We start from the raw sequence: 26,275 nt of genomic DNA on the forward strand, positions 1-26,275 counted from the left end.
GTAAACCTTTCTCGTCTTGACCAAACAGAAGCTATGCTGTGGTTTACAAAACTTAGTTATCGCATGACGACACCGGTAAAAAGCTGATGTTTTTGTTTATGTATACAAGTAAGGGATGACAGAGGCCACTTGTTGTCCAAACACAAACACACACACACACACACAGAGGGAGAGGGAGAGATATGATGTCTAATGTTCTTGGTGCATCATGCTGGCCATAGTAACGACAAGGAAACCCAACAATAGTGCTCATATAACTGGTATTTTGAGACATTCCATGTAGTTATGACGAAAAGGGGCTTTTAAAGTTTAGATTAATTACATCATCTTCATTAGTTCCATTTCCAGGGACAGGAGTCCAGCACCACTGTCATTAATTATCTATTATTGATTAATTTAGGCCTATCTCTGTATCATGTTTTATAAACACGTGAGTGAAATGCTCAATTCATTAAAAATAAAAACAAAACAAAAACGGCTGGATGTGTGAAATTAACGAAGTTTAAAGATGTAATGTTTTTAAGGGCGGTAGGCTTACACCTTTGTAACAGGAATTAAACTTACCAAACGTACTTTGTTTGAAATCAGGTTTCGTGCACCAGATCTTGTAATGGACTCTTAAGTTCACGATTACTTTTTTTTTTTTTTTTTTTTTTTTTTTTACATGGTCACTGGATACCTGGAATCCACACCATGTAAGTAAACGTTTCTTCATGGTAGGATTCGGAGCCGTTTTGGGAAAAGCAGTAGACCAGCTTTGTGCCAGCCATGTGGCTGTCATGAGCGAGTATTATGATATTCAGAAATGAAGAATGCATTCTCTGTTGCCTGTTGAATGTAAGAACGGTGCTTCTTATATCTCAAATAACTTACCTATCCACTTCCAGTCGTAGCTTGTTTCTCCGACGGAAGTTTTATGATAAAAATGTAATCTTGAGTCATTCTCGTCAATGAACTGTTGTTGTTGTGACGCCACTTTGATAAAAACCAAACTGTGATTTTCTTGCCTCTTCATCTATTTACATGTTGGAGAACCATACCGCGACCTTCATGCGGGATTTTTCAAGAATTTTATGCCGTTTAAAGTAAAAATCTAGAAGAAATTGTATTTTAAGTTTTCAGCAATTATTTTTTACTTTAAAAATGGCTGTTATGGTTTAGTTGCATGCTATTTAATATTTTTACAGTAGTGTCTTCTTATAAATTTCTATTCTTTATTTCTTAACATCCTTGACGGAGGTTTAATATTACTAGCTGTTTTTTTTTTTTTTTTTTTGTATTATGATTTACTCTAGATTTGGCCTAGATCACTTCTGAACAGAGATTAACAATTTTAGAAGTATCCAAGAGTTAAAATGCTTTCATTTCATAGCAATGAGTGTTTCCGTTGAAAGGTCGTTAGGGGAAGTCTCATAAAAGCATATGTTATTACTACCCCTGTAGATGAAGACCCGGACGTCAAGTAACTCTCGCAGAAGGTTGCGTAATGCTCGTCCGAGATGAATGAAACGTTGGTGCTTCTTCTTACGGGAGACCTTGCAAATAGAAAAGTTCCTTACGTGCAAGAGGGAATCAAGTCACGCTCTGGCCGGCGCTCGCTTTACTGGCTCGAGGGAAATGAGTCGTATTTAAAGGTGACCGTGATCATAGACAGAAACGTAGTTCATTTACTTAGTCTATTTATTTGGGTAGCATCATTCAATATTCACGATCAACTGAAACAGACGGAAACCAAAATAAGTAATGGCTGTACATCATAACATGCATTATATAGTTATATAAGTCTCTACCTTGGCTCATGTTTAAATCGGACGGGAGAGGGAGCTCCAGTGCTCATCTTGGGGGTTTTTGTACGACTTCGAAGGTTACTTTGCTGAACAGGCAAAGTTATTCCAGTCTAATCGCACCAACCTCAACCCTTCTCTCTCCTTTCTCTTTGCTTCTTCGCTCTTGCGTCATTCCTGGTTCTTTTTTACGTAGCAGGATTTAGAACGAAGTTCAACTCTTTTTTTTCTTATCATTGATCTTCAACGCTCATTTATTTAATTTTTGTAGAATGGATATTTTTGGGTTACTCTAGTGCAGTAAAATTAGACTAACTCTGAAGTTTTATAAGGAATTCTCGTCGTAACCCCCCGAGTTTCCTTTAGGATGACTTGGATTAAAAGCAACTGGAATTCAATAACACTGCTGCAGCACCATATTTTTTCATTAAACAAATTTTTATGAAGGCTTTGAAAACAAAAACCCCATTCCTTTCCCGAGGCTGACATTCGCATAAAAAATGCAGTTTTGTCGTCGTGACGGGATCCTGGCTGTATGGTTACCACACCACGCTGAGGGAGGTGGATAACTGACATGTTCTTTTACGATGAATAGCCGTAAAAGAGGTCTGTAAATAAGTCGTCGCTGCTCATTTTTAATGACATCCAACTCCGCTCGAGAGAATCGCAGCCTTATTGCTCTGACGTGTGTTCCTTTGTGTTCTCCTTTTTTCTACAAAATGGAAGAATGTTAAAATGCCGTCGTTACCCAGAAGGCCACTGGAAAGCAAATGTGCTGAACGAATGAATAAACTACTTAACCGGTGCTACATTATTTCATAATAATCAGACCTTCCTTTCCTTTCCCCAGGAATGATGTTGACTTCTGGTTTTCACAAACTTGTTCATCTCTAGATTCACACCATGACATATTGAGGATTTTCATTAGTGTACGAAGTTAAAAGCATTTAGGACTCTAACTTGTTATTGTTCTCGATATTATGTTTTTGTATTCCCACTGACTTTGTAGTACACACACTTGATATTTTGGTCAAGAATGTTGCAAAGTTGTAGGGCCGTTGGTTGGTAGTTGTGCAGCTTCTGCGCTTCTGGTTGAAAAGTTGTGCAGGTGGGTACGCATACACGTAAGCTGATGTATATCGCCTTCCTATCATAAACGGCGTTTAGTTTATACCATAATATATTGCACTTGTGCCCTGAACAGAGTGTCTTGAACACTGTGCCGTTCGCAGCACGCTGTGGACAGTGCTGAACATTCAGGGCAACGTCCGAGTGTTAGTTTTGTCTTTTCCGGTCAGTACTTCCCCTTTCTCCTCATATTACCCCTCCGCTGTCCAAACTCTTTTATTTGGCCTAGTTTTGAGGTTATCTCTCACTAAGTTGCTTCTTCTTCGGGGAAGATCTAAGAGTCTATGTAAATATTACAGTAGTTTCGCTCAACTGCCTTCAAATAATGGCCTCCCGTATGTCCATAATATAAGGCCTAATCGTTTCTCTGAATCATACCAGTGATGTTGGATTCCGAGAGGCGGTAGTTCATTAAAACAATTGATCAATAAGAAAAGAACAGACAGGTAGACACCCTGGTTGAATAGAACGCTTTCTATTTCAGCGAAATTTCTCCGTCTTTGACAATATCACAGAAAAGCATTTTCTTCATAACGTTACCTTTTCAGGACTTTCATACGATTACAGTGTGAATGTTTGGTCTCATTTATGTTCCTGAATATCTGCGATAAAAGGTGGTGACTTGATTGAGACTGTCTGATCAGAATCCTGAAACTCAAATTAGTCGAGGAATAATGCAGTGTCATTTGAGAGAGAGAGAGAGAGAGAACCAGAAAAATAATGCGCCAAAGTTTTTTCGGCGAAAACTAATTTTCTGTACAGCGTCTAATGCTGTATAAGCCGCGGTCCATGAAGCTTTCAGTCACGTCCCAGTGGTTGTCTGTCTATTAGCGTGCCAGAAGCACGATCATGGTTAGCGTTAACCTTAAATAAAATAAAAACTACTGAGGCTAAAGGGCTGGAATTGCGTATGCTTGATGATTGGAGGGTGGATAATCAACATACCAATTTGCAGCCCTCCAGCCTCAGTAGCTTTTAAGACGTGAGGCGGGACATACAGACAGGTAAAATCTCAATACGTAGTCCTGTTTTACAGAAAACAAAAATGACAACTCATTGCTTGGCGGCTTTTCATCATGACCTGAATCAATAACAAAAACCAAGGAAAATGCAAAATATGTTATTTTTGCAGTCATCTTTTTTCACGCGCCAATGAATTCTTATATCCTGAAAACGTGAAGAAATGCTAATAACATGCAGGAAAAGATTACTTTTTTCACCTCCACACACACACACACACACACACACACACACACACACACACACCACGTCGGACAAAGCATTTGTTGAGAATGGAAAGGTGAATAATCAACCAGTTTCATGCTAAAATTATACTGGGGAATCAAAAGGAGAGATTCTCGATACCGTCCAGTTGCCCTATACAAGTGAAATAATGTTTTTTTTTTAAGAGTTTCTATATTCCTGTTAATGAAGCTTGAAATCGTATATTTAAGACAAATTGACTTTTAGACGGTAAAGTAAGTCACACACAGAAAATTCTTATCTCTGGAGCGAATTTGAAGAAATGGCTATGAGCGTTTTCCGAGAGTTAGAGGAGCAGTAGGTATATTTGAATCCCTCAGTATAATATACGTCTAATTTCCTGAGTTCCAATTTATTTGCTCTCTTTCTCCCAGGACGGCTTGACTGAAGGTTCTGGATAACAGTGGAAAAAATTAGCATTATGCAATTTAAATAATAAATATATACTATCTTTATATATATGTATATATGATTGTTTTATATATATATATATATATATATATATATATATATATATATATATATATATATATATATATATATATATATATATATACACACACACACACACACACACACACACACACTAATTGAGGAAGGATGAAAGGACACTCGTGTCCAGAGGTTGATCTGATTATCTATGAAGCTTTGCAATCTTTGTATATTTGTTGTTTCTTCCCTGTAACTTTTGATTGGATATCTCCCAGGAAACTCTCCTTTTCGGACAAATGAAGACAAACAATTTGCGAGACGAACTTTGGCGAGAGCGATAGATAATTAAGAGCACAAGAAGTCTTTGCAGTGATACCTCCTATTCCGCGTCTTTTGTGCTTCTTATGCCAGAGAGCCTCCTGAAAAATATTGAGGATCAAAACTCACTTTATTTTCCGTGTTTTATTTTATTCATCCGTAGTTCATTGTCGAAAACGTATCAGAGTTATAGAAAAATAGTTAGGTGTCATCTTTAAGTAGAAGATAGATTATTTTTTGCAACAAACGCGAGGTGAGGGCGCGTTGTATTTCTATTAATCATTCATCAATCTTTATCACTCACAGTCTCTAATACCATTTTTTTTTTGCCATGTATGTATTTAAGTGAAATCAAATCAAGCAGCCGCCTTGAGCAGAAGTCCTGCCAGTCGCCTTAAAACTCAGGGAACTCGGATTAGATTATTAGAGTGAGGTGGGACGAGGTTGGCACTTTCTAGTAAAACTCAGTCACGCTTAAATGAAAGAACCGTTCATAATTTGCCGTCTGTTACAAACTTAGCAATCAGCTGTTATGGTGAAGATGGGTTAATATCGATTCTAAATGTAAATCTTAATTCGACAGAAATATATACAACAGAGACGATATCAACTTACATATTTTTCTTGATCGCCGAATGGTCAAAGTCTACTGTTTATCATTGTATCGAAAGGAAACCCAATGAGGTTAGAGGCACTTATCGATTATAATTCCGCTTGTGTAAGTTATACCCAAGGTACTCGAATTTGAAATTAATTTAAATTTCAGTTTATAAACATATACATACATATACATTTTTATATATGTACGCATATGTATATATAAGGGACGCACGTGTATTTGTGTGTGTATGTAGTATATGTATGTTCCCTATGTATGACGGAAGTTATCTGACTGCTAGAAGATAGGTCTTCAATTTTTTGTTCACATTTCATTACCTTGAGACTTGGCCATATAGAACGACGTTTATGGCTTCGTAAAGACTAACTGCTGCTAAGGGCATTATAAACAGGGTATTTCCTTCCTGGATCGTTTGGTGTTAGCCATTTCATTCAATATAGTTGAGGTAGCTAAGTCGTTATCGTTGCTTCTGGAAGATGGGTATTGCTTTCAGTGCACCTCACCTGGTGCACTGTAGGCCTTAAGTAAGGTTCTTTGCAGCGTCCCCTCGGCCCCTAGTTGCAACTCCTTTCATTCCTTTTACTGCAAGTACATTCATATTATCTTTCTTCCTTCTTGCGATCCACCCTCTCCTAACAATTATTTCAAGGTGCAACTACCAATGTTTCCTCTTGTAACACCTGTCAAACCTACCTATTCTCAGTTTCCTTTCCAGCGCTGGATGACCTCGTAGGCCCAAGTGCTTGGCCTTTGGCCTAAACTCTCATCATTTTTCATTCTAGAAGGTTCTCTGTGGATTGGTAGAATTATATGGTCTAATTTATTTATGTTTGCTTTCTCTGATACAGCTGTGATCATGTCAAGTAGCCTCCAGGTTCTCCTTACCAACACTTCCGAAGAAAAAGTGAAAACCAGTTCCCTCTTGAGATATAAATGGATGACGGTCGTCATTTTCCTGACCTTATCTAAGCGGAGATGTCTTCAGGGTAGTTCCGGCATCCTGCCCCTATTGTCTCAGGTGCTACAAATCTCAGAGCCCGACCAGGGCCACTATCGATTCTCTTAGCTGCAAGAGGAAGTGGATAGATGTGATATTTTTAAGGCTCGGCACAGGAAAGAGGGTCGGGAAGGGTCTCATTATGCCTCGTCTATATATGGCAGGTTTAATATATTGTGCTGATTCTGACTCTGCTCGTTCCACAAGTGTGTTTACGCTTATATATATATATATATATATATATATATATAGATATATATATATATATATATATATGGTATATATGTGTGTGTGTGTGTGTGTGTGTGTGTGTGCGAATCTATATGTAATATAATATAATATATATATATATATATATATATATATATATATATATATACATATTTATATATGTGTGTGTGTCTTTTGTTTGTGCGTGATGCATCTGTGTGCGTGGAAAGGAAAATTCCCCTCTGAATAACATCAAAAGGAAGAGCGGAGGAGCACTATATTTCAGGCGTTGTTCCTTTTCGTGACAAGTTTTCATTCACTGAGAAATACATTGTTCCCTGAATCCCGGGAGCAGGTTCCCATTGAGGAACAATGAAAAGAGATGAAAGGCAAGTTCTTGTACGAGGATTATATGAAATGCTGTACAGGGCTTATTCCGATTGAAATACTCCAGACATAAAATGATGAAATGGAGATGATTGATCTGTATATCTGTCGTGGTCTCTCTTGTAGTTCCCCAAAGCATCTGGAAAGCCTCCATTACTTATTGGCAATTATGGAAGAACGAGTGACTGTATTGACCCCGTTTTTGTGTGGCTGGAATGTTCTTCCCGTCAGTAGGTCACTATTTTCTAGATTTTCTGGTTTTCTTATTTTATTTCTCATTTGTGTGTAAAATCAACTGTCTGTACTTTAACTGTCTATGCAGTCCTTGCTTCTAGTGGTTATACTATGGCCCCGTACTGATGTAGTGACGTCAGTGCACCTCTTGCGGTGCATTATATATAGTTATTACTTAAGGTTCTTTGCAGTGTCCCTTTGGCCCCTAGCTGCAACCCCTTTCATTCCTTTTACTGTGCCTCCCTACATATTCTCTGTCCTCCCTTTTACTTTCCACCCTCTCCTAACAATTGTATCACAGTGCAACTGCGAGGTTTCCTTTCAGCGCTGAATGACCTCATAGTAGGTCCCAGGGCTTGGCCTATAGCCAGAATTTATATTCTTTATTATTACACTATGGAAATTCATGGAAATACTTTCTGAAGCCAAAATCTTGTTTCTCTCACAAAATCTCGTATTTTCTTCAATGAACTCAATGGAATATGTAACAGTGCCCCAGACTTTGTATATCAGATGATTCTAGGCATGAGAGAGAGAGAGAGAAGAGAGAGAGAGAGAGAGAGAGAGAGAGAGAGAGAGAGAGAGAGTAATCATGTCGTAAGACTGACAGTCACTCTTTAGAATACTTTAGCTCAGAAACAAAACAATGCCATTGGGAACAGCAGTGAAGAGTTCTTTAGGAAGTAGATGGAGGCGGATAAGGCCATTCAGTGCTATACTGTGAAGGGGAATCAGACAGAACAACAAATGATCAGTATAATAGAAGAATCAAATGTTGAAGAGGTGTCGAAGAGACAGTGGGTTTGCTCCCGAGTGAAGCCATATTTGAATACAGTGTGGAGGAGGGTCAGGTACTATTCCCTCTTGGGGATTGGTTGGGGAGATGGCCTGGATGGGAAGGGGCCCTTCAGACAACCTTGCTTCGTCGTTCCGTAAATACAACCACAAGTAGAGTCCTCTTTTTACATGGATAAATTGGGGCTTCTCTCTCTCTCTCTCTCTCTCTCTCTCTCTCTCTCTCTCTCTCTCTCTCTGTTTACACATTACACATACGTGCACTTGCTCCTACAGATAAGTGAGCACACGATGTCTCCTCGGATGGACTAACAAGTCTTTGGGACATCCTAATCCTTGTAACTACTTGTAACTCATTATCACTGTGCTGTTTATGGTAATTATCGTCTTCCAGTCATCTTACAATCTCACGGGTAGCCACCCTGAAGATATTTATCGTTGATGAACCGACCGACGACGTTGAACATAATATCATTCAACGTTGGTACTTTCGATCACATTTGTGAAGAGTAAAACCTCAGAAACTGCCCTGTGCTGGCATCAGTCGAAAATGTTCTGTCGGCCAGTACAGGCAAAAGGTGCGGATCCACACTCTACATTTTGAAAGGTTCTTTCAAAACTACATACCATAAACATTCAAATACCCCTCTCTCCCGTAAGAGGGTAGTGCCGTCAGTGCTCTCCATGTACGCATTACTTAAGCTTATTTTGCAGCGTGTCTTCGGGCCCTAGCTGTGTCCCCTTTCGTTCCTTTTACTGTACATCCTTTCATATTCTCTTTCTTCATCTTACTTTCCACCCTCTCCTAACACTTGATTCATAGTGCAACTGCTTTGAGGTTTTCCTTCTGTTACACCTTTCAAACCTTTTACTGTCAATTTCAATTTCAGCCCTGAATGACCTCGTCATAGGTCCCAGTGCTTGGCCTCTTGCCTAAATTCTATATACAACTCGACTCAAATCACTCAGATGGTCCCATCAAATCTTCCCTGAGACTAGAAGTGTGGACGGATGATGAAATACGGTGGACGGATGAAATGGGATACGAGGACGCGCGAAGTACCCGGTATAATTCCCGCCATTCCTAAGAGTTTGTTCTGTGTTAATCTTCCGGAGATTTCCCTCACTCTTCTAATGTAAAGAAACGCCATTTTGTATTTCAAATCATCAGAAATCTATATTGCTGTTACGTGACTTAAGGGCAGATGACTCTCGATATGATTGGGGTAGCACGCTTAAAATAGAGCGAAGTATGAATTCGAAATTTAATTAATTTTGAAGGACGGTTTCATTTTAGACGTACAAATAGCCCTGTACGTTGAGATCTGGAACGTGGTTAAGATATTGTTTATCCTGAAGGATAGCTAAGGTACGAGACCATCTCACATCACTGAAGTGTTGTGGGTGCGTGTTTATGAACACTGTGTATGATTTTATTTTTAGCCATTGACTTGAAATTCAAATTTCCAAATAATGTTGGTTTCAACCCCCCACCGCAGACCCCACATTACAGCAGTAACTGATCATGATACAAAGCCAGTGAAGCACCTCAGTGGCGTGGTTGGTATAGTGTTGGCGTTCCACCTCGGTGGTCGCGAGTTCCATTTTCGGCCATTCCATTGAGGAGTGAAGATGTGTATTTCTGGTGATACAAGTTCACTCTCGACGTGGTTCGGAAGTCACGTAAAGCCGTTGGTCCCATTGCTGAATAACCACTGGTTCCATGCAACGTAAAAACGCCATACAAACAAACAAAGCCAGTGATTTTTCATCGCTTTGGGAAGACGCGAACCGGCCATATCTGAGTGGCAATTCCACGACATTGACCATTATACCATCGAGATTTATGAGGGCGAGTTCAGACTAAGGAGATAAAATTATAACTGATTCTAAACCTAATAAGGTGATACAATGGCAGATGGGGGAGAGCCTGATCCCTGCCACTTGACAACGACAGATTTCGTTTTCTAACCCTTTGATGATGGAACAGGTTGGAAAAGGGAATGACAACTTTGTGCAATTTTATGCGTGTGAGAGTGCCCGTGCATTTGTAATTTGATGTGTGTTTGTGTGTAAATGTGCTGGAATGCTGTAAGAGAAATAAGAGAAGCCTTGCAAAATTCTATTAAGAAGCTAAGGTTAGTGGAAGCCCTGTAAAAGGTGCAGAATTTGGAAGTGATCTGGCACGTAACACCCCACAAAGAAACCGAGAGCAATTGTTGCAAAATAAAGATGAAAATAGAAGTGACCAAAGGCTAGAGAGAGTAGAAGGAATGGACACGAACGGGAAAGAGTGAGTGAAGAAACTTTTACTTCGGGAATGGTCAAGTGTTTGGTTGTATCTGCATTGCACTTTGCCAGTCTGGGGTCGCCTGGAACAGCGTTCGGCAAAAGGACAGTAAAATTACATTGATTTCTCCACAGACCTCGAAGCAGAGCAGAGCGAAGGTAGTATTTTATTACAGTATATTATTTATAAATGCTCTATTATTGATGTCGCCCCAATGATATAAAGTTTTAAAGCGATGATGAACATGCCCTGAGTAAGAAAGGCGATTTTCATAATCGTTATCGACGTCTAAATCCGTTCGATGGAAAGGGCCTCTGTGAAGTGCCGCCACCTACGTCTCTCTTGGGCTTCAGCTTCTACAGATCTCCACTTGCCTTTTGGAGCACCTCAGTGGCGTGGTTGGTATGGTCTTGGCGTGCCACCTCGTTTGCTACGAGTTCTCGGGAATTCCATTGAGGTGTGAGAGATGTGTATTTCTAGTGATAGAAGTTCACCCTCGACGTGGTTCGGAAGCCACGTAAAGTCGTTGGTCCAGTTGCTGAATAACCACTTGTTCCATGCAACGTAAAAACACCGTACAAACAAACAAACAAACAAACTTGCCTTCCGGCCCATAATTATTTTTTATCATACTTTTGAAACATAAATACATATAAAAGAAGGAAAGGAATAAAAGAAAATAGTAGTTATTGAGATATATATATATATATATATATATATATATATATATATATATATATATATGTGTGTGTGTGTGTGTGTGTGTGTGTGTGTGTGTGTGTGTGTGTGTGTAAAATTAATAGTAATCAGTAGATTTGAATGCATTCAGTCAATGACAAATAACACTATATATATATATATATATATATATATATATATATATATATATACATATATATATATATATATATATATATATATATATATATTATATATATATATATATAGCTATATATAAGAAATAGAAGTGGATGTACGCAACTGCGGAAAGCGGTGAAGTCAAACTTTTCACAGACTCATTCAAGTTAATAACTCAGACAAACTTCAGTCAAGTCGGTTAAGTGCCTGGCGCTGTACCAGAAATGCCGTCATAACCATTGTCATAAAAATCTTTAAATTTCTGCTCCAAGTTTTCTTTATTTTCTTCTTTATTTTCTTCTGTTCCTGTCGCTGAATATCTCTTACAGCTCGTCCTTACTAGAAAACAGGTCGGTTTAATGCATTTCCCATGTAAAGAAAGGTGAGTCAACATTGACAGGGCCGAATGAACTTGGGTTCACTGTCACTCAAATCATGTAAATTGCATATAGTATGTTACAGGTAGATTGTGAGAAACCAGGTATTTCACATAAAATTAAAATTTTCAGATAATTCGTGAAATCACCAATTCACTGAGGAACATTTGATCCCCAAAGGGGTGGTGCTAAACACTGTAAAACACATTTGATCCCTGAAGGGGCTGGTACTAAACGCGGCAAAACAGTGTAGATGAATCTCTGTTTCGCCATGTTTACTGCTAGCCCTTCGGGGATCAAATGTTTCTAAGTGAATTGGTGATTTCATGGATTCTCTGAAAATTTCAGGGATTGCGTGAAATCCCTGGTTATCACAGTCTAAGTGTAACATATACACAGTGAAATTAGAGATATAAGATGCAGGAATGCGAACTTGCACTTCTGATTAAATTAGGCAAGAAATGGGAAAGATATAGGAGAGGATTTTAAAAGTCCAGCTGGGGTTTTCGTTGAATGTTTGAAACATTTCAGGAGAAAGTCTGCACGATCTCTCTTCATGACAGTGGGATGCAGGTATGCTCGTGCACCCCAGAGGATGATTTAAAAGCATTTGAAGCAGCAGGATGTTTCCGGACAACATCATGGTATTTTCTGTAAAAGAAAAGCATTGAGATGGCTTTGTCTCTCTGTCCGCCCTCAGATCTGAAAAACTACTGAGGCTAGAGGGCTGCAAATTGCTATGTTGATCATCCACACTCCAGTCATCTACCATACCAAATGACAGCCCTCTAGTCTCGATAGATTGTATTTTATTGAAGATTGAAGTTAGCCTTGATCGTGCGTTTTGCACCGCTATAGGTGCCAACAACAAAGGCCACTAACCGGCCTGCCTGAAATTTCATGGGCCGTGGCTGAGTTTCATTCTGCATTATACGTTTTACAGACAACTCGATTGCGCCGAAGAAACGTCGGCTCAATTTATATTAGCTTTATGTTGCATCGCAGACTGACACCACATCCAGAGAAGAGGCAGCGTCAGCTTTCTTGGGAGAGGATTTCGTGAAGTTCATTGTCTGGACAGACATCCATCTCCTCTTTCCATCTGCTAGGAAGGAAATAGTATTCGGGCATCGAAGTTTAAAAAAAAAAAAAAAAAAGATATGGATGTGGGTTTGTCTGCATGTTGTCCAACCAGTCGCACTGCGTGTTCCAAGATTGCGGACATATTTTAAGAAAATAATGTTTTCCCTATGGGACAAAAGTACAATAAATGCATCATCACATAAAATTGTGTCTAGAGACTGATTCTTGGCTTTATTACAGTTGACACCAGAGTTACTTACTCTTTATATCCTTAACTCAACTTTTATCTTGGAAAATGCGGAGGTTTCCCCTATGGATAGTTTCTGCTACTGACCCCGATAACAATTTACACGCATTCTGTCATCACTTACCAGTGGATGAGACCAGATTATATTCATTACTCCTTTTAATTCTTATTCAGTGGTGATATTCAAATAACTTTCTAACATTTTGTTGCAACGTTAAGAAATTTTTACTTTCAGTATCAGTATTTTTCTTGCAGATTTGGTATCCGCCCTACGCATAGGAGAGTAAGTTTTAGATTAATTCAGCTTTGCTAGACCAGATAACGCACTTGAAATTCAAAATCCATCTATCATGACTGAACCCCCTCCCCCCCACACACGCACGCACTCATTGTATGATAATATCGTTATAAGGCCAGTGATATAAAGGCCAAAGTCGTATAGAGTTTGTTATTATTATAATATTGTTTATGTTTTTTTTTATTTTCATCACAAACGTCTCCCAATAACAAAGTCCACCTAGAAATGATGCAGAATCATTTAACTTGCATCATTTAAAGGTTGTAATATGAAACGTGAAGTTATTAATTGCTATCAGGGGAACTGTGACAGAAAATTTTCGCGTTTCATCTCGCCCTGTGACAGTCTAATGAACACGTGAATGATGATGACTGAGGACTCGTTATCGAAGTAAAGAGAGCCATTTTGGAAATGCACGTGTCACCGACATATTTCGAAGTTTGCCTTTATGAAATTTGACGTCTTATTTCAAAGATCTGTAATTTTTACAAGTTTGAAATCCTGGAGAATATTGTAAGCGCTTAATCATGCAGCATATGACTGTTTTCAAACGAACAATATTTAGCATTATTTAAAAATATCGATTGTTATTTTATGGTTATTATTTGAAGGCATATCGATTACACTACCTATGCATATACATGATTGGTAGTTCACAAGGAGGATAAGGGAAGTTTAGACTTCATCATCGTAATTTATGTAAATATTCCACCAATAAATTTCTTGTATTTTGTTTTCTTTGGGACCCAGGCTCCTCATTTGATGCGTATGAGCATACATTGTTAAAGTGGTGTTCTCTTCCGTGTATCGGCAGAGAAAACTTGTAGGCAACCAATTTTATTTTTCATAATGAATAAAGAAGAACGAGGCATACGGTCACCAGTTAAAAAAAATGGATGGATGGTATCATCACGTAATAAGAGTGAAAATGAAAAATAAGAATAAAACCATCACGGAAAACGAGTGAAAATTTCCTGCAATAAGGAAGACGAGAAGAGGAATTGAGAGAAATGCCGAGAAGGGAGAAAATCCCGAGTAAGTGAGACCTCCTCAGGAAATGAAATGGCAGGATCTGCAAGTCGGTTCGTTCCTCGCAAAGGTGAAGAAGCACTTGGGCTCACTGGCGTTATTTCCTTAGGTGCCAAATTGCCCTTGAACGATTGTTGCCCTTATTGTAACACACTCAGGCACCATACAGCGGCAGGGGCCGAGAGACGATCGATGCCCGTTATCCTAAATCAATCACCATTACTGTGCCAAACGTTATTAGGTTTTTGAGGTGGTGGGGGGAGGGGGAGCGGAGCCCGGCCCCCGCCCAGGCAGGATCTCACGCGAAAAAGGTCGTATCCTGCTTTGTCATTAAAGACCGGAACTGGAACTACTCGTAAATAAAACCATATACAACACTTGGCTGTAAGGAGAACAGCTCTCTCTCTCTCTCTCTCTCTCTCTCTCTCTCTCTCTCTCATTCTCTCTCCTCTCTCTCTCTCTCTCTCTCTCTCTCTCCTCTCTCTCTCTCAAATGTAAACAGACGTTTCATCGTTAAAGTCTCCCGTAGTGGGGTAGTGCTATCAGTGCACCTCACGTGGTACACTATAGGCATTACTTGACGGTCTTTGCAGCGTCCCTTCGGCCCCTAGCTGCAAGCTCCCTTCCCACCTGTTACACCTTTCTAATCTTCTTTTAGTGTCAATTTCTCTTTCAGCTCTGAATGACCTCACAAGTCCCAGTACTTGGCCTTTGGCCTAATTCCAATAGTTCTATTGTGTCCATAAGTGAAGTCATGGGCGCGGTAATCCTGGTCCCACACCTGGGATAAGCCTTCCCCAAGGAAGTTTTATGCATATCTGTGTATCTAAGTTGTTTTATCAGTTCAACCCAATTTCACGAAGAAGAGGGGGGATTGGGGGGGGGGGGGGGGAGGGTGTTGTTATGTTGATGACGGCCTCGTCTCAAATCTAATTTGTCTCGGGCCCATTTGAGCAATCTGCAGTTACGCGAGTTTCCGCCCTGGCGGAATCGTCACCGCCGTATCTCTGCTGCTTAATAAGCGAAGAAGAGACTGTTTACTCGTCGGCTGTCACACTCTTCTTGATTGTTTTCCACTCCGACGAGTGTCTCTCTTTCTGTTCAGCAGAGTAATTAGTTTTACGTCTCTGCGTTACAGCCACCTTTTCTTGTTTAGCATGACCAAAAAATTCGTCTGTGCATTCGGTGTCTATCGCTTTCTCGCGTGATTACGAAAGAAGAACGCTAAGATTTCGACGTCTCTCCGAGAAAAATGATTGTAGTCGGGATTTAGTTTTCATTTTCAGATTAATGAAATTGATTACACACAAGATGTCTATCTATCTAACATCAATTTTTCCATCTGATCATCTTTCTAAATTTATATACGTATATAGTGTCTATGAATACACACACAGACACACACACACAAACATATATATATATATATATATATATATATATATATATATATATATATATATATATATATGATATATATATCACATTAAATTCGAATGGGTACCAATATCACGTGGGGCTTACTAAAACCCGGAGGCTCTATTTACTCTTCAGGTACCACCCATGTCAAAAGCACCGTAGGGGGTTAGTGGCGTCGGTGCACCTCACTCAATTCACTGTAGGCATTACTTAAGGTTCTTTGCAGTGTCCCTTCCACCCCTAGCTACAGACCTTTCATTCCTTTTACTTTACCGCTGTTCATATTCTTTGTTCCATCTTACTTTTTACCCTCTCGTAACAATTGTTTCAGAGTGCAACTGTGAGGTTTTCCTCTGGTTACACCTTTTGAAGCCTTTTACTCTTTTCCTTTCTGCGACGAATGACCACATGGATCTCAGCACTTGGTCTTTGGCGTAGATTTTACTATATTCCAACTAGCTGACCAACTCAGCACTGCTCGGGATAACTCTGAATGAAAACTGATAAATACTCTCTCTCTCTCTCACTCTCTCTCTGTCACCCCCTTCCCAACCCTCACCCTCTTGGGTGCCACTGATGTGTTACCCCCACAGTATTCTTTTCCGGATGGTAAGTCATATGTTCACCGAAATTAGGTACAATAAATTCCGCAAGTTTGATTTGGTCACTAAGTCTCCGGGCAGAACCAGCCCCGTTTAAGGGAAGCTCCTCCCACCCCCAACCCCACCCCCTTTGGTTCCCTGTGGTGCTAGTGATGTTTTGACTCCGCCGTTTGTTGAAATTGCTCAGAACGTTTCAGTTATGCCGGCAAACATACACATACATATATACAGACACCCACCTTTATGTACATATATATATATATATATATATATATATATATATATATATATGTATATATATATTTATAATATATTATATATATATATATATTTATAATATATATAATATATACTATATATATTCTAATATATTATATATATATATATATATAATTTTATATTATATATATATCCTAGAATATATATAATATCTATTATAATTATATATATTATATATATATCGATATATTATATATATATATAAGATTATATATCCAGATAACCAACCCTTGTCAAATGGAATTAAAAGAAAAAGAGTATGATGGAAATAAGCATACAATTTTTTCATATATATATATATATATATATATATATATATATTATATTCTATATATATATATATATATATATATATGTGTGTGTGTGTGTGTGTGTGTGTGTGTGTGTTTTAATGAAAGACGGTACCAACTGTATTCACTCTCAGCACAGCTTGAAGACCCATAGTGGATTACCTTTGACCTACGTTCCTTTTTCGTAGATTGTATTATTCACACGGAGACCTTCAATGTTCTCTTGCAACTTGTGAACGAGAGACCTAAATAACAAAAGAGAGAGAGAGAGAGAGACGAGAAAAGCGACGGAGAATGGCAACACTGTTGTAAACGTTTCAGATGGCAAGAAAGAGAGGGAAAAAAAAATCCGTCAATAAGGATAAAAATCGACCCTTTGAAAGTTTGTCTACTCATGAAAAAATCAGTTTAAAAAAAACAGAGATGAACCACATACCGTAAAGTATCTCCTAAAAGAATTTAATGACCTCGCGTAGCGACCTTCGTTTCACTCTTATTTATTTATTTATTTACTTAGATATATATATATATATATATATATATATATATATATATATAGATATATAATTATATATATATATGTATATGATATATATATATAATATATATATCTTATATATTATATATGTGTATATCTATATATATATATATATATATTATATATATATATATATATGATACTATATCTTTTTTTTTTTTTTTTTGTAAGGACAGATTTACGTCGTTTAAGGTTATTTGCAGGGGTGTATTATGGAGACAATACTTAATAAATAAGGAAAGGAAAAAGAGAAAATGAACTACAGCAAACTGGAATAGAACGGGACGGGCCCACTTGCTGATTTTAATAAGCCCTATTATGTCCGTGATGCCTTAGAAACCAAATTTACCCTGTTTGTTTGTTTGTTTGTTTGTTTGTTTGCTTTTGTCGAGTTTCATCCGATTATCTGGTGTCATTGGTGTGCTCCAACAAGGAAGTGTGTTAAGCCAATACCACTGTGTTGTGAATGAATCTTCTTTAGTCGTTATAAGTGGAAGCAAATTTATTTTGTATCAAACCTACCTTGTTTATCTACCTTGTTTGAGGTTACGGGCTGCTCGGTGAGTAAGAGCCCGTACTGACACAAGGTCAGCTTAATCAAAAACAAACAACATGTTTGTTGTATTTCATTAGTAAAAGTTACACAAATTCTATTGAAATTATATAATGAATGAGATGCATTTGAGGGGAGCAAATTGTGACCAAATTTTGATCCCTTTTTGGTGATGGTCCCCCAAAGAATGTGTTCACCAAGATTTATTTCAGTCCATTCGTCCTTCCTGGAGATGTTTTATGCATACTTCATCACAACGGACATAATGGGTCCCAAATTCGTTGCCCGACGTAACTAGTCCATAATATGTGAAACCGTTAATCATTTTTGTCACAGCAGATCTCCCGCACCGCTGCAGTAGTTCAGCCTCGTGTGAGTTCTTTCGCTAAGAGAGAGGAAGAAGATGATACTGATCAAACCGCAAAGCCTTAGGCTGGCCACTCACGTCAGATGGGATTTGCCATGCCCGATCGAAATGGGCGGGGTTTAAGCAGTTTGAATGTGAATGGGGTGTTTTTTAGTCAAGTCAGATCTAATCAAGCCCGGAAGTCAAGCCGGATCGACAAACCTGCTTGTTTTGGTTTGAATGAGCAACTCACGGTCCGACACGACAGTCAAATACGGGTTTTTCAGATTAAGTCGTTTGACCGTGAGTGGTGTCTTCGACGAGGCTTGGTGAACTAGGAGGTTCATTTACCAAGAAACGGCAAAGAAGAGGATATCGTTCAACATGTCAGACTTTCAATAGATAAAGTGTTCTGGACGGGGTTCTTCGAGATTTATAAGTCGTAGCAATGTCTGTGGAATATAAAAATTAAAGAATATTCTGACAAACACAAAAAAGTGCAGCTTATCAATCGATATTTGAGAAACTAAAGAAAAAGTGTCCTGATGCAACGAAAGAAATGGTGAACAAGAAGATACATATTAATATAAGACCTTCATATGGGAAAGAATTAAGGAGAGTAGAGACATCAAAGAAATCAGGAAGTGTTGCATAAGACGTGTCGTCCCTTAGACATGATATATATACATCTTTTTCTTATTTCTTTACACTGAATTTTGTAAAATTTTATATAATTGCAATTTACCTGATGAGTGTAAACAAAATTAAATTACATAAAACGTCCATTCACCACAGTGATGTTGGAAATTGAAGGCCGTAGCGTTTTTAGATCCTGGAGTAACGACAAGGTTTCAAAGTGCCAAATGACGTAAGATATATATATATATATATATATATATATATTATATATATATATATATATATATATATATATATATATTTTATGTATTATATATATATATGTTTAATAGTAATGTATATTATACAATACGTAAAGTAATCTCTCAAAACAAAACAAAAATTGGTGCCTTGCTCAGGACTTTTAATCAGTTATATTCCAAAGTAAAAGAAAATAAGAAAATAAACGAAATAAGAATATATGCTAAAAAGCCCCTACATGATATATGATTTAAAGGAGAACTGGAGACAATGTAGTGGTAAAATCATAATGGGAGGTAATGAAACCTCCCTCACACCCTTATAATTTTCTTGTTGGTACTTGGTGTTGATTGCGAAATAGTGTAGTATAATGACTGGTTACACAAAGATTTATTATCTTTTCACTTTTGTAATTTCCTACACTAATTTTATTCACTTCAAACTGTTTGGTATATTTGTAGAAGAGTCAATTATTTTGAGTTTCTAACAGCTAGTGTATTTTTTATCAAAAATACAAATATGTATACATGAGGTTTATTTATCTTTATTATGTAGTCTTTGCAGCGTGTTGTCCAAATAGCTTAACATGTCTCCAGCATGACTCTTCCAAGAGCTTTGGGTGATATGGCCACACTCAATTTTATATCTTGATAAGAACAGTCAGCCGCTAGGTAGCGTAATGTGGCACTTGACCTTTAATGGGGCATTGTGGATTTCGTCATGCATGTGTCCTTTTGGACGACCGTTATTATCTTCCTACAAAATTGAATGTTGCCTCGTCCATTCTTACGTTTATCATGGCAATCCCTGGGGGCTACCTGTATTTCCTTTAAAAGCAATAAATATGAGATTTTCTTTCTTCAACAACCAATCATTGACCCAATATTCTTTTTCGTGGCTTTTTATTTATTTTTATATTGGCTGCAACGGCGCAGTCTGAGCATATTATGTCATTATCAGATATTTCCTCCGCCACGTCCGAACTGTGTGGCTGCCAACGTAAGACTGACACTGACTTGACTTCTTTGTTCAGACCGGGCAGTAAAGTGAGTTAGCAGTCATTTTTTTGGAGTCTCCTCCCACTCAGTTCTCATCGTACGACCAGATCGGCTGTGAGTGGCCCGCCTTATACATACATACATACATACATATCAGTCTATTAGTCCGCTACAAGTTAACCTAGTTTTAGCGGTGTTGTAATCAAATCGCTCTGATTTAGTAGACGATGTTTCGTCTCGTTCCAAATGTTTTTTTTTTTATCTTGTTACTCCTTAGCGGAAATTTTCATTTTCCCTTGTTTTTGCTTGGTAGACATAATTTATACATAAATACATGATATTTGGTCATATTTTCTCTCATATACAATTTCTATTGAAGTTACAGGCATTGATCACCAATACTATCTTTATACCAAGACTTTGAATCATTCTATGCTTCTTTCTTTTTCTCTTCAGGCAAGTTCTCACTAATGAGGGTTTTTGAATAATGCTCTCCTATTCCAAAGAGGTTTGCCCGAAGAGAAGAAGTATAGACTGATTCAAAGTCATATAACTATATAGTACCAGCGAACAATGCCGTTAACTTCAATAGAAATTGCATACAATACGTATACATATATAACATATATATGCATCATATATATATATGTATATATTAGATGCATATTATATATATATATATATATATATATATATATATATATATAATTATATATATATATACTATATAGTGCTGGGACAGTTCGTCCCTGGTCAATTCGTCCTCGGTTAATTTGTCCCCAGACTATTCGTTGTTGGTCAGTTTGCCGCCAAGTCAATTCATCTTCATTTCATTCCTCCCCAAGACACGAAATAAAGGAGAAAATACCCTAAGTGAAATTTTCGGGGGGAAAGTGTAGAACAATTACTTTAGAACTAAAATTGTCGTTGGATAGTTGTAGAAATAAAAAATGTTTTATAAGAAGCAACAGCAAATCGAGTTGAATTTATTCAGTACGTCTACCCACAAACATGACTTCAGAGAGAAAAAGCAACGAATTGGTCGATCAAGAAAATGATGTATCCACACAATAAGGAGAATGCTGATGGATCTACGAGATACCGCCGGCGCGAAAATCGTGCTCGCAAGGCGAGACTTTTTGAGGATGATATTCCACAGTCAGTTGCATCCTGTTTGGAAAATAATGAAATTAGACCACCTAGAAGAAGAGGCGAAGGAGGCGATGCCCTCCCATTAACTGTATGGAATGGTTGAGATCGGTTTGTGTTGGGGGATTACCCCTACTACAAATTACTGAGAAGCCATCCACAGCGCGCTAAAACACTAAGTTAATAATAGCCTTCCAAATATTTGGAAACTCAGAAATTGGTCCAAGGAGAAGACCCATTCCAAAAGAAAAAGTACAGAGATATGAACCTGCCTATAAAGAATGTCGTGGAAAAATATGATTCAAGCCAAAAAATTTATTCTTCAAAAGCATTTGCTCACAAACTTAAATTCTGATTGATTTTTAATGTCTCTATTGATCATTTTTTCTTAATTTGAACGTTTTTAAATACAGCTGTTTTTAACTAGAGATTTGTTTCTCCATTTTCCTATCATCTCGACGATTTGACTGACAATGATGACGAATTGACCAACGACCAATATGCAGGGGACAAATTGACCGAACACACACACACACACTATATATATATATATATATATATATATATATATATATATATATATATATATATATATATATATATATATATATATTTGTGTCTGTGTGTCTGTATGTGTGTGTGTGTGCTAATTTCCTGAATTTCATGAGATATGAAGGCATATTGCTCCGAATGAGATTAGCATCGCCTGCCGCTATATTGAGCAAAGCGAAGGAAAGTTTGGTGCGTCTTCCTTCTTTGCATTTCATCAGGCTCTTGTTTTTTAATATCAGTCGCCTGGAAGTTCCTTCATAAAATTGTTTTCATGCATTGATATGAAGATATTTTGTTCAGGAAGGTGCAATACTGTCGAAGTCAGCCGACAAGATGCACAACCAAACTTTTATTTCTCTCATAATTTTTTGTATAGATAAGTTCAAGTTGTAGACATCTTCTCTTTTAACTTAACCACCGGAACCATATTGAATCTCAAGGAAGCAAAGCTTATTGAGATTTGCCAAGAAATTGTAGTAATGATTTTAAAGTTTTAAGGTATGAGTCATCTTCATCCGTTGTGAGCCTAGTTCAAATTGATGTCAGTTGCATGTACAGTCGACCAACGAAGAAGTGGCATAGTTTCTTAATTCATTGTTCATCATCGAAATATTGCCATATGAGTTGGCAGATTATTTGCCTGTCAATAAATAATATTTCCTTTCAAAGATGTTATATTTTAAATAAACTAAATTGGAATTAAGTAGATTTATTCAATGCATCAAATATTATTATTTTGCAAAGTAAGGAAAATATGTACCCACAAGCTCACGAATTCTAATTTTATTCTCAACTAAAGCTTAGATTTGTGACTGCATACGCATTTGGAAGTTGGCTTTGCTGCTGCTCGAGTCTTGACCCAACGTATCATACAATACTGGGGTGTCGTCAGTTCGTCATCTACAGCCAATAAATATATGATCAATAAAATAAGTTGCATTTAGTAGTCCTACATTATCTTCTGATTTTGACACCTGATTAATCGAGATCTATTTTCAGCAGTAGCTATACTCTGTTGGATATGTAATGTGAATGAATGTTTAAATTGACAATATCTATATTAATCTTCTTTATTTGATTATTCCCATTAATCTTTTTTATTTGCCATGTTCCCCTTTTTTCTTTCCCTTTTCATTATTGCTCAACATAATTTACTCAGATTCCTAGCTATCTCATGTCAAAGAGCAATCATAAGAGATCAAACAAATACAATTTAGTTTTTTAAAATAAAAATCGTTACATGTCATCATATTTCATCCGCACGCGTTGGAAAGCAGTGGGAGTCAAAGCTGATGAATACATTAAGACAAAATTCTTACTTTCAAAAGCATTCTTGGGTTAATCTTACTGTAGCTGTTCATTCTTCTAAACAGAAATTAATTAGAATCAGTTTCACATGTATGCGTAGACTTACTGCCATAAGCACATTCTCAGTTGAAAGGATAGGAAATATGAAAGGTAACTTTCTCGGTTAAGTCTATTTCCGATATTTACAATAAAAATCAACAGCTGTAATCAGGGGTTGTTCTTTGACAGCTGCCACAATCATATTGTCTCGCTCTCTTGTGGTGCCTTGAGAAGTTCCATTTCTAGGCCTATTTTCTAAACTGCCATTCTCTGAACAATTTGATCCATCTACTTATGATTCTCTTCGGTATTAAGCCATTTGATAAGTCTCTAACAGGAACTGGCACCAGATGCAGTGCAGTAGTTGTCTCTCACTGAGCAGGGGATGTTTCTTTGGCAGGCAGACGATCTATCGTGAACGTGAAGTTTGACCGGTAAATGACACATTGACATTCGATTCTTGCACACATCATGACATAAAAAACAATAGTGAGGTCGCATGGTTCACACTGTTAAGATTATAATTATTTTTCATCTTTGATATCATTTTGTGAGTTTCCAATGTTTTCTGTGGAATGTAACAAATGGAATCGTTCAACTACCATCAACTTTATATAGAAATGATAATATAAGGGCTATGTTTAAGCGATACTGCTAGTGATAACTGTCTCCTATGTACTTAGTAATTTATGTCAGTGGTTGTGATAAGACATTATTTATCACTTCATTTCACTCATGTTAATTTTTCTATATGGAAAATAGTTTCACGCAACAATATAGCATGACGTTCTAAAGATTGCAATTGTTGCTTTTAACGTCATTACATAAGATTTCTTCCATCTTCGCAAAGAATAATAGATTAATCAGGCATGAATCTTGCGTCAGTCAGGCAGGTGATCGAAAAATTATGAAACTACCAATTCTCATTTGGGCAACTGTACATTTCATCACATATTACAATATTACACTGCCCAATACCTGGGTTGGATCATTACGTTTGCTAAGTAGTTGTAGAATGAACTTCCAGTTGATAATATTATTTTAACATCATCCACCATTTCCACAGTGTCTCTGGCGTACTTTGATGTGTATGTGACTCTGTTTACGACATTTTGCTTATTTAGTTGTTTTAATATCCGCCTTGTTTTCACTATTTCACATAGCAAGATGGCTTTTAGACCTATTTTTTGTAATAATAATAATATAATAATAATAATATGTTTTATTAAAAGTAATTGCTGCCTAAGCAACAATGAGAAAACAATAATTAGGAAAATAGAGAAGACCCTATATAAAATTAATGCAGCTGAGGCATCATTTACTATAATAAAACATTTTTAAAACAGGATTTACTTCCAATAATAATAATAGTAATAATAATAATATGTCGAATTTCCATCGAGTGCAGTCCATATATACCTCAGGCAATTTCTGCCTTTTATTTTGTTCTTACAAAGTTTAAGTTAAGGGTGTTCTGAGATCCGAGTCACACAGATACCAAATAAACAACTTCCTACGTTCCTGGGATACTCTGTGAAGAACGACGAAAAAAATTATTTTTTGAGAGAGAAAAAGGTAATAAATAGATAGCACATTTGCTTGTTTTAGGATTTTTTTTTTAATCTCCAGTTCAGAGACATGACATGAAATGAGTCTGTCCTAACCATTTATAGTTCTCAAAAATGTGTTGAAACCTTTTTCCATTGAACGAGTGATTTTACACTGATTTTTCAATTAAAGATTTAATTCCTGATAACAATCTGGTCTTGTCTATTTGCTAAAAGCAAAATACGATATACCATTTACTCTTAATGTTCATATTAATGGCACTACTTAACAAATAGTCATATACGAATGTTCCTTAGGAAAGTTTTTTCAAGATTAGAAACGAAATCTCAAGTTTTCCTTAAGAATCTGAAGAAGAGTTATTCTGCAAAAATGTGGCTGTTCCATCTTCCATGAGCTAAGAATTTGTCGAGAGCAACGAGTAGCCCTGGATTTCCTGCTCATGATGTTTCCTTCCGAGTAGAATGACGGACATCGACAACCTTTAAAGGGGATCGAATTCCATTAGGATGCTTTTAATCAATTCTCCTTCGTTTGCTCCTTCGATTAACGCAGTTGAGTTACCAGATTATGACGTCATCCGTTGTGTTTTCTTCTCTCTTCCTCAGAGTTCGATCATCTTATCTTGTACGATTGGACTCTCGCGGAAGTTTCGGCGCTTTGATCTTGACTGGAATTGACGTAAGTTCCAGTAAACGACCATTGAAAGGCTTTTTACCTTCCATTTCTCCTCCTCCTCCTCCTCCTCCTCCTCCTCCTTTTCTTCTTCCAAATGGAGTTCGCTGACGATGATGCAACTTTTTGCCCTGACGATAACTTTCTTCTTCGGAAGCTCTCCAATAATCATAAATTACTTTTGAGAATTTCAGTTTCGCAGACAAATATACATTCTGTGTATGGGCTGGCCTCTCTCCGTCTTCATTTTTTAGGAGATGACCAAGGATTCGGACTAAAGCGAGAGAATTTGAAGCCAGATCGGTGACATTTAAAGGGTCATTTTTTGAAATGGTTTTGCAGAAAAGGAATAAAGTTTGTGAATGCTCCTCCATGTTCGTGTTTATGTGCGGTTAATGTAGTAATTACTGCATTGGTCCCTTCGCCATAATAGTCTTAGTAGTTTGTTGGAGTTTCATAATAACCAAATGAGTCATTGATTTGAAAGCCATTGATACAGCAACCACTGGAGTTACTTCTGTCTTGTGTATGAGTTTGTCTCCTTCTCATCATCCTTTCATGAAAATTTTAACCTTGTTTAAATAGTTTCTCACAGTGATTATAAATAATTGTATCATAAATCTACAGTTCTAGACCTGAAGCTCAGTTATTTGAGTTCAGCACTGAAGGCTACGAATAAATGCCCGGTACAACGCCAAATAAATTTATTAGAAAACAAAAGAATGATCAAAGT

General features: G+C 37.3%; 1 protein-coding gene across 3 annotated transcripts in view; it reads left to right on the plus strand.

Moving 5' to 3' along the window:
• LOC135197087 (phosrestin-2-like) overlaps nucleotides 1-26,275 on the plus strand; it is a 265,329-nt gene that overhangs the window by 105,451 nt on the left and 133,603 nt on the right. Inside the window, exon 2 of one of the 3 annotated variants that reach the window (XM_064224044.1) lies at nucleotides 25,476-25,548. The exons of the other annotated variants lie outside the window; for them this stretch is intronic. The gene's annotated coding sequence lies outside the window, so the exon portion shown is untranslated. The remainder of the gene's footprint in view (nucleotides 1-25,475; nucleotides 25,549-26,275) is intronic. 3 annotated transcript variants of the gene reach the window in all.

Source organism: Macrobrachium nipponense, chromosome 18 (genome assembly GCF_015104395.2).
Source record: "Macrobrachium nipponense isolate FS-2020 chromosome 18, ASM1510439v2, whole genome shotgun sequence".
Taxonomy (NCBI): domain Eukaryota; kingdom Metazoa; phylum Arthropoda; class Malacostraca; order Decapoda; family Palaemonidae; genus Macrobrachium; species Macrobrachium nipponense.